The following is a 10,376-nucleotide window of genomic DNA, read 5'->3' on the forward strand; positions in this document are numbered from 1 at the left end:
AGATGCTTTGAATTATCGGAGAGGCTATGCTCTGAATTGATGAACACTCTCTTAAAAACTGCATGTCGAGATAACTTTTCAATAGAAAAGTTGGGGCGCTTCATTCTCGCCCAAATACACTGAAAGGTTAATGGAGATCTTGACTCTTGTCTGGTCTACCCAACTTTAACTTCACTCTCACCTGGTCCACCGTGTCACTACTGCTTCTATCGTCTTGGCCAATCAATGGACATCCTGCTTGGAGTTGAGAATCTCCACCACTCTCTTAAACAAAAACAATGAAGTTGAATGCTTTGGTGTCCACCTGCTCTATATTTTATTCCTTTTATATGTCACATTCACCTTTTGACGAGTAAAGCAATGAAACTCCCCGTGGAATGTGGCCAAGTCATATAGGTCTTTTGGGCCAAGGTGAGATCATCTAGTGAAGAATGAACGCGCGACCAATGGAAACCTGCTAAACCCAAGCCGACACTCTCTCACAACATTGGCTGCTTCTCATTAGAAAATGGCTGAAGGAATGAAGGTGGTAAGACAGGTTCAGGAGAGGGCCTGGACACTATGAGAGGCCATGCAGGTGAGGGCATTGAAGTGGCAAGGTATTTGTTTTAGTTGTTGTGGTTTGTGTTCTTTCTGGCTTGGGGTTGTGGTATGTACTGTATGTATGCACATGTAGTTGCTGAATGTGGATATGTTTTTGTACCTCTGCTGGCCCAACTTGGCAGGCTGTGTTGAGGGTGAAGGGCCAAAATGGGATGGTGCTGAGGACTTCAACTGAAGACCCATTCAGTGAGGCACACTTATGGCCCAGGTGTGTATGCGTTTTTATTTATTTACATCTCGGCTGGTAGCCCAATAGGTATGTACATTTTCCTCTAACCTGTTGAGCCTGGGTTAAAATCTCGGGACAGCTATAAACTGTCATCCTGGTGTTTGTTTTTTTTTGCAGGCAGGGTGAGGCATGAGCGTGTGTTGACCTGTAGGGGGACCGTAACCTGGGCTCCCTGTCTGCCATCATTGGTTGGCAGATGTTAAAAATCGCACAGTGTGCTTGGAGAAGAATAGGTGAGCTATTGCCGGCACCCCGTAAAAATTACATATACATGCTCCAACCTATTTAGTCGAATTTCAGATTGGGTCAGCAGATTCGATGAAAAGACTTGGGTCAAAGATTTCCTGGGGTGACCCCACAAAGAGGTGGAATAATTGTGGCCATTGATGAATGGAAAGAAATATTGGCAAACTCACCTTATGAATTCAATACCTGACGAGAAATAACAAAACCTGAACATGGCGAATGTTTATAAATAGCCACATGGTTTTTGTTGGTAGTTGTTTGAACTATGGAAGATGATCAATCGCCATGCACAATGAGAAATCTTCAACAGGACAGGAGTAGCACTGGAAACAGAATGACAAATAGCTTCTTTCAATTCCCCGTTATTTACACCAGCAGTGGGTAAGACATATGGACTTCTGTGTATTCATGCATGGTTGATAAATGTATCCGGTGGTCAACAATTTTTTTAAAGTTTCACTCCGTTATATTTTTACATCACAATAAAAAAATCACACCCGTGTCCGAAGGAAGCGGTTCAGTTTGGCATTTTAATATGAAGCAGGCCTTTAGAATTATCCGTTAGAACCCTTTATAATAATCCTTTAGAATTACTCTTTAGAATTTCTCTTTACAATTACTCTCTACAATTACTCTCTACAATTACTCTTTACAATTACTCTCTACAATTACTCTTTACAATTACTCTCTACAATTACTCTTTACAATTACTCTCTACAATTACTCTTTCGAATTACTCTTTACAATTACTCTCTACAATTACTCTTTACAATTACTCTCTACAATTACTCTTTACAATTACTCTTTACAATTACTCTCCACAATTACTCTTTCGAATCATCCTTTAGAATCATCCTTTAGAATCATCCTTTAGAATCATCCTTTAGAATCATCCTTTAGAATCATCCTTTAGAATTATCCTTTAGAATTATCCTTTAGATTTACCATTTAGAATTACCATTGAGAATTATCCTTTAGATTTACCCCTTATAATTATCCTTTAGAATTATCCTTTAGATTTACCATTGAGAATTACCCTTTAGAATTATCCTTTAGATTTACCATTCAGAATTACCCTTGAGAATTATCCTTTAGATTTACCATTCAGAATTACCCTTGAGAATTATCCTTTAAATTTACCATTCAGAATTACCCTTGAGAATTATCCTTTAGAATTACCCTTTAGAATTACCATTCAGAATTACCCTTTAGAATTACCATTCAGAATTACCCTTCAGAATTATCCTTTAGAATTACCCTTTAGAATTACCATTCAGAATTACCCTTGAGAATTACAATTCAGAATTACCCTTTAGAATTACCATTCAGAATTACCCTTTAGAATTACCCTTTAGAATTACCATGCAGAATTACCCTTTAGAATTACCCTTTAGAATTTCCCTTGAGAATTACCCTTGAGAATTACCCTTGAGAATTACCCTTGAGTATTACCCTTGAGAATTACCCTTGAGAATTACCCTTGAGAATTACCCTTGAGAATTACCCTTGAGAATTACCCTTGAGAATTATCCTTTAGAATTACCCTTTAGAATTATCCTTTAGAATTATCCTTTAGAATTATCCTTTAGTATTATCCTTTAGTATTATCCTTTAGATTTACCATTTAGAATTACCCTTGAGAATTACCCTTTAGAATTATCCTTTCGATTTACCCTTGAGAATTACCCTTTAGAATTATCCTTTCGATTTACCATTCAGAATTACCCTTGAGAATTATCCTTTAAATTTACCATTCAGAATTACCATTCAGAATTACCCTTTAGAATTACCATTCAGAATTACCCTTTAGAATTACCATTCAGAATTATCCTTTAGAATTATCCTTTAGAATTACCATTCAGAATTACCCTTTAGAATTACCCCTTAGAATTATCCTTTAGAATTACCCTTCAGAATTACCCTTCAGAATTACCCTTCAGAATTACCCCATAGAATTATCCTTTAGAATTACCCTTTAGAATTATCCTTTAGATTTACCATTTAGAATTACCCTTGAGAATTACCCTTTAGGGTGCCGGCTTGGGATCCGAGGATCCTGAGTTCGTATCCCGGTCGATCGCTGAATTCACGCCAGGGGGGTTGACTCAGCCTGTCATCCTTCCGAGGTCGGCAAATTGAGTACCAGCTTGCTGGGATGAATGATCCCGGTGTGTAACCCGGTTTAGAATAGGTACACCGTATACCTGCGCATCGTAAGAGGCGACCAAGGGTTGGCGTCAGGAAGGGCATCCGGCCATAAAAATATTGCCTCAAACAGGGAACCATGATTGTCATGGGGCCCGCAAGGCTAATCCCCGCTCTAGCGGGGAAAATGGCCTTAAAACGATCCTTCATTCATTCATTCAATTACCCTTGAGAATTATCCTTTAGATTTACCATTCAGAATTACTCTTTAGAATCATCCTTTAGAATCATCCTTTAGAATTACTCTTTAGAACTTCTCTTTAGAATTTCTCTTTACAATTACTCTCGACAATTAATCTTTCGAATAATTACTTTTTAGAATTATCCCTTAGAATTTTCCTTTAGAATTATCCTTTAGAAATATCCTTTAGATTTACCATTTAGAATTACCCTTGAGAATTACCCTTTAGAATTACCCTTTAGAATTACCCTTTAGAATTACCCTTTAGAATCATCCTTTAGAATTACTCTTTAGAACTTCTCTTTAGAATTTCTCTTTACAATTACTCTCGACAATTAATCTTTCGAATAATTACTTTTTAGAATTATCCCTCAGAATTTTCCTTTAGAATTATCCTTTAGAAATATCCTTTAGATTTACCATTTAGAATTACCCTTGAGAATTACCCTTTAGAATTACCCTTTAGAATTACCCTTTAGAATTACCTTTTAGAATTACCCTTTAGAATTACCATTTAGAACTGCCCTTGAGAATTATCCTTGAGAATTACCCTTTAGAATTACTCCTTGGAATTACCATTTGGAATTGCTCTTTGGAATCGATAAAGACACCTGTTCAACTTTGCGAGCCTCTGCCTTGCCGAGAACCCGTTCGACAATGAGGAGGGTACAAGGCTTGATGAGTGTCTCCCCAATCGAGTGGGGTTTTTTCTTCTTTGCAATTTCAAGAGAAACTTCATAAGAAGCATGGACAGTTGCTACATTTTGTTGTTGAAAAGCTCCTCCCTCATCCAACTTCTGTCGCTTTAAATTTCTTTCATGCCGCTTGAAAAATTCGGGATCCTGCTTTGCATGTTGTGCGTGATTCGTCTCGAGGTGCAACTTCAACTTGGATGGCCTCATGGATTCAGTACTCAAAACCTTGTGACACAGCACACATTGTGGTTTATCTTGGCCAGACACGGAAATGGACGTGAATCCAAGCTTTATGTATTCGTCAAGATACTTTCTTGTTTTACTCCCAGAAGCCATAACGTCAAATCTGCAATAGGAAAAAAACAAAACAATATCAAAGTCAAAACAATAAAAATAAAAAAAAATTTTTTTTTTTTACTTTTTAGCATGGTTCAAATTACCCCATGGCCCCCGAGAAATACACCATGGCCCCCAGGTTGGGAACCACGGATTTAGAATTACCCTTTAGAATTACTCCTTGGAATTACCATTTAGAATTGCTCTTTGGAATTATCATTTAGAATTACTCTTTAGAATTACTCTTTAGAATTACTCTTTAGAATTACTCTTTAGAATTACCTTTTGGAATTACTCTTTAGAATTACTCTTTAGCATTACAACAACAACAACAACAACAACAACAGTCATTTTAAGGCCATTTTCCCTGCTAGAGCGGTTAGCCTTGTGGGCCCCATGACAATCTTCTCCATTTTGCCCTATTTTCTGCATCTCCCCTTGTTAACCCCCTTGCCCGCATTTCTTCTTCCACCACCTTTAGGCAAGTCTTTCTCGGTCTTTCCCGTCCGCTACTTCCTTCTACATTCATTTCCATCACTCTTCTCAACCAGTCACTTTCATCCTTCCTCAACACATGACCAAAACCGTCTTAACCTGTTTCTCTTCACAGCATCCATCACAGGCTCTCTTCCCATCATCTTTTGCAATTCATCATTTGTCTTCCTCTCTCTCAACGATACTCCACACATCCAGCGAACCATTCGCATTTCCACCCTTTCCAGCCTTCGTTGCTGCTCTACGTTCATTACCCATGTCTCGCTCCCATAAATCATAACATTTCTCACATATGCAACATACACCTTTCCCTTCAGCTTCAACGACACTCCGCTCCTTGTCAGCACGCCACTCAGTTCCCGAAACTTCTTCCATGCACATCTCACTCTCGCAACCGTTGCGGAGTCTGATCCACCTTCTCCATTCAGCATGTTTCCGGGGTAGCAAAATGTTTTCACACCTTCCAGCTTCACGCCGTCTCCAAGATCCAACTCAACATTTCCTCATTTCTCCCTCCAACACTCAACAACTCTTTAGCATTACCTTTTATAATTACCTTTTAGAATTACCCTTCAGAATTACCCTTCAGAATTACCCTTTAGAATTGCTCTATAGAATTACTCTATAGAATTACACTTTAGAATTACACTTTAGAATTACACTTTAGAATTACACTTTAGAATTACTCTTTCGAATTACTCTTTGGAACTTCCCTTTAGAATTACTCTTGAGAATTACCCTTTAGAATTGCTTTTTAGAATTACCCTTTTGAATTACTCCTTGGAATAATCCTTGGAATAATCCTTGGAATTACTCTTTAGAATTACTCTTTAGAATTACTCTTTGGAATTACTCTTTGGAATTACTCTTTTGAATTACCCTTTAGAATTACCCTTTGGAATTACCCTTTAGAATTACCCTTTAGAATTACCCTTTAGAATTACCCTTTAGAATTACCCTTTAGAATTACCCTTTAGAATTACCCTTTAGAATTACCCTTTAGAATTACCCTTTAGAATTACCCTTTAGAATTACCCTTTAGAATTACCCTTTAGAATTACCCTTTAGAATTACTATTTAGAATTACCATATATAATTGAATCACTATGAAGAATCACTATTTAGAATTACCCTTAAGAATTACTCTTTGGAATTACTCTTCAGAATTTCCGTTTAGAATTACTCCTTGGAATCACCCTTTAGAATCATCCTTAAGAATTACCCTTTAGAATTCCCCTTTAGAATCCCCCTTTAGAATTACCCTTTAGAATTACCCTTTAGAATTACCCTTTAGAATTACCCTTTAGAATTACCCTTTAGAATTACCCTTTAGAATTCCCCTTTAGAATTACCCTTTAGAATTACCCTTTAGAATTACCCTTTAGAATTACCCTTTAGAATTACCCTTTAGAATTACCCTTTAGAATTACCCTTTAGAATTACCCTTTAGAATTACCCTTTAGAATTACCCTTTAGAATTACCCTTTAGAATTACCCTTTAGAATTACCCTTTAGAATTACCCTTTAGAATTACCCTTTAGAATTACCCTTTAGAATTACCCTTTAGAATTACCCTTTAGAATTACCCTTTAGAATTACCCTTTAGAATCATCCTTTATAATTACCCTTTAGAATTTCCCTTTAGAATTAGGGAGTGATTGGGCGGGAGTTGAACAACAGGAAGGCCGGGGTAAGAAGGGACTCGCTGATTGGCCAGGGTGGAGCAAGAAGGACTCACCGATAGGGGAAAGAAGGAGGAGCAGTAAGCAGTGCGCCGATTGGCAAATACCACCGCTGACATCAGAGGTGGACTGCGCGCTGATAGGTGGAGAACTGGACAAGGTAGTGTTGGACTGCGCTGAATGGAGGAGAAGCGCCGGTGATGTCACAAGACGGCCGATAAAAGAACTCCCTGGTGGACATTTTGTCTCTTCTCTTCTTGCCCTCTGCCCTTGCTCGCTGACCCTGGACTCTTGCTTGTTCCCCTTCACGCCTGCATTTTGCCCTTCCTCGCCTCTCACATCTTCCTCTTGTCCCTCAACGTTCCTGCCTCTCGCTCACCCCTGGCCTTCGACACTCGTACTGAAACCATCCATTGGCGTGCGAGGAGAACGGAGGCCTGACTTTGTGCTAGCGCGCCAAACGACGAACGTTTTCCCGCCAACACTGGAGCGCGCTGCGCCTGGACGATTGCTGTCAACGTACCGAGCAAGTTGAGCTAAGTGCATGCTAAATCACACCATTATTTTCCAACGTTCTTTCCTCCCTTTGTCTGTGTTACAAGTCTGGTGTGGGGACGTCCCGATTAGGAATTTGATTTACCATCGCGTGTCTTGTTCTTGGCATTCCGTTTAATAAACCTGTTTTTTTTTGTACATTTTAATCTGTTTTCGTGAGTTATTTTCCACAGGTTTGAAGACTACCCGGCGGGATCGTGACAGGTAAGCTTCAGCCTCCTCTTCTTCTTTCTTCCTCTCGCGCATATATAGTGAAATCTGCATTTGGGCATTGCCTCCGGAGTTTAAAAGCTTGCTTTGACTATCCGTGACTAACCCGGTATTAACCAAGGGGGAGTCACGCGACAGTATTAAACACGATGGGATGGAAAGGTTCTCCTTCTTCATTTTTAATGGACAGATGGACATCGACGAATATTGAAGTGGCTTCACAGCTTTAAAAAAATATGGGCAGGGGATGGATATCTGGGTAGTGGGAGGGTTGGTGGGTAAGTGGGTTTAAATTTGAGAAGGGAAGATGGAAGAAGTGGAGAGTCGGGGTTAGAGAGGAAGTGATGAGAAGCATTTAAACAAAAGGTAATGGACATTGGGAGCAGGTAAGAGCAAATTTAGGGGATGAAAGGACAATGTCTTGGGCATGGGGAGAATGTAGTGGTCGCTGTTTGGATAAAATAAATTGACATGTTGTTTCTACAATAAGTTTTTTTTTTTTTTTTTTTTTTTTTTTTTTTTTTGTATACAAGATCGAGGCTCGTGAAAGAGCGAACATTAATCACACAGAAAGACAAACAGACACATAAAACAAATAACATCGGGAGCGGTAGACAAGATGGGGAGAGAGGGGGAAGGACACAAACACAACATTTGAGAGCAGGGACCGAGAGACATGGAGACATCGAGAGATCTGTGGGAGGGAGAGGGCTTTGGGGGGGAGGCATGTGAAGGGGGGGAGGCATGTGAAGGGGGGGAGGCATGTGAAGGGGGGGAGGCATGTGAAGGGGGGGGGGGTGGGAGAGGTATAAACATATGGACACTGCCAGGATTTCCAGGAAATAAGTTGGAATTTCAAACAAGGTGGATCTGGGGTGAATTAGTGGGGGTAGAAAAGATCAAGGTTATGGATGGGGGAAGATAAGAGATGGTGGTGAACAGCTGTTTTAAAGACCTGGAGGGAGGAGAGGGATTGAAGGGAGTGTGGGAGTTTGTTCCACAGGCGGGAGAAAAGAGGAATGAAAGAGTGAAGGTGAGCAGAGAGCCGAGATTTCGGCAGTTTAACCATCAGAGGGTTGCTGGCAGATCTTGTGCGACCTGTAGGAATATTTGGGGGACAGAGCACAGAGAGAGCTGGGGGAGCAAGGCCGGAGAGGAGTCGGTAGAAGACAGAAAGATCACCTACCTGCCTGCGGTGAGTGAGTGAAAGGCCCTCAGAGATAGCTTCATCGCGGGAGATTCCAATGATTTTGAAAGCTTTGGATTCAACAGCGTGAAGCCGAGCCAGGTGTGAGGCAGGAGCACCAGCCCATAGGGGAGAACAGTATTCCATTGAGCTGCGGATGAAAGCCTTGTAAGTGGTGAGGAGCTCAGGTGTGCCGAGGAAGGACTTCGCACGACGGAGGATGCCCAGTCGGCGACTGGCTTTGGAGGCCAGCTTGGAAATGTGGTTTTCCCAAGAAAGATCATGGCAGATAGTGAGACCCAAAAGCTTGAGTGACAGAACTTCTTGGAGAGGATTGTTGAGAAAGTAGATGGGAGGGTTGTCCAGTCGATCTTTTCGGAGAGACATAGTAAGAGAGTGAGATTTGGCAGGATTGAAAGACATGTTCCACTTGTTTGACCAGTCTGTGATTTTGTCCAGGTCTTCAGAGAGTGAGGAGGCTGCAGACTGCCGATCTGAGGGAAGAGGAATGGAGCGGCAGAGAGTGGAGTCATCAGCAAAGAGATAGAGAGGATTTTCCAGAGAGTCAGAGAGATCATTGATAAAGACCAGAAAAAGCACAGGGCCCAGCACACTTCCTTGGGGAACTCCAGCCTGAACAGGAAGGGGAGATGAGAGAAATCCATTCAGGGCCACACGTTGACTACGACCAGAGAGGAAGTCCGCAAGCCATGCATGGAGATTTCCATGGATACCATAGGAGGAGAGTTTGGTGAGCAGAGCTGGGTGCCAGACCGTATCAAAGGCCCTTGATATGTCAAGGGAGACAGCTCTGATTTCCTGTTTGGCATTGAGGACCTCCATCCATTGTTGAGACAGCAGAAGCAGCATGTCCAGAGTAGAGTGACCTGGTCTGAAACCAAATTGATGATCAGAGATCAAGCCATTGGAGAAGAGGAAAGATTTCATATCCGAAGCAATGATGGATTCCATGACTTTGCTGATAATTGGGAGCAGGCTGATTGGTCTGTAGTTGCAAGGATCTGTTTTTGCACCTTTTTTGTGTAAAGCGGTAATGTTAGCTGATTTCCAGGATGCTGGCAGATGACCTTGAGCAAAAGATAGGGTGAAAAGAACAGAGAGAGGGTGAGATAGAGCGGCAGAGCAGGATTTTAAGACCCGTGGGCTGATGCCGTCTGGTCCAGTTGCAGAATCAGAGTCGAGGTTTGACAAAAACTCCTCCACCTTGTCAGGAGAGAAGGACACAGAGTCCAGGAGCAGTTGGGTTCGACTGGGAAAGGTGGGAACAGAGAGAGATGGGTTTGGGACTAAGGATTTCGAGGCGAACACAGAGTTGAGGCATTCGGCTTTGTCACGTGCGATGTCAACTGTGTGGCCATTTGAGGTAAGGGAGGGGATGGAGGGGGAACAAACACCAGAAACGGATTTGACCAGACGCCACCAGGATTTGTAGGAAGGAGACAGGTTTGAGAGTTCTTTCTTGAGTGAGGAGAGATAGTGCTTCCTGGCACTCCTGAGGGTAGACACACACTTGTTCCGAGCTTGGTGGAAGGAACTGAGATTTCCTTCAGTTAGATTAGCCTTCCAAGAGGCAAAGGCAAGTTGTTTCAGGGCAACTGCCTCACCACAAGATTCAGTGTACCATGGACGGGAGGAAGGGTAAGACAATTGAAGGCGAGATGGGATAAATCTGTGCATGAGAGAGATCAGTTTGCTTTGGAAGAATTCCCAGGAAGAATTGATGTCAGAGGCA

The sequence above is a fragment of the Myxine glutinosa genome, chromosome 4, assembly GCF_964187855.1.
Source record: "Myxine glutinosa chromosome 4, kmMyxGlut1.1, whole genome shotgun sequence".
Classification (NCBI taxonomy): domain Eukaryota; kingdom Metazoa; phylum Chordata; class Myxini; order Myxiniformes; family Myxinidae; genus Myxine; species Myxine glutinosa.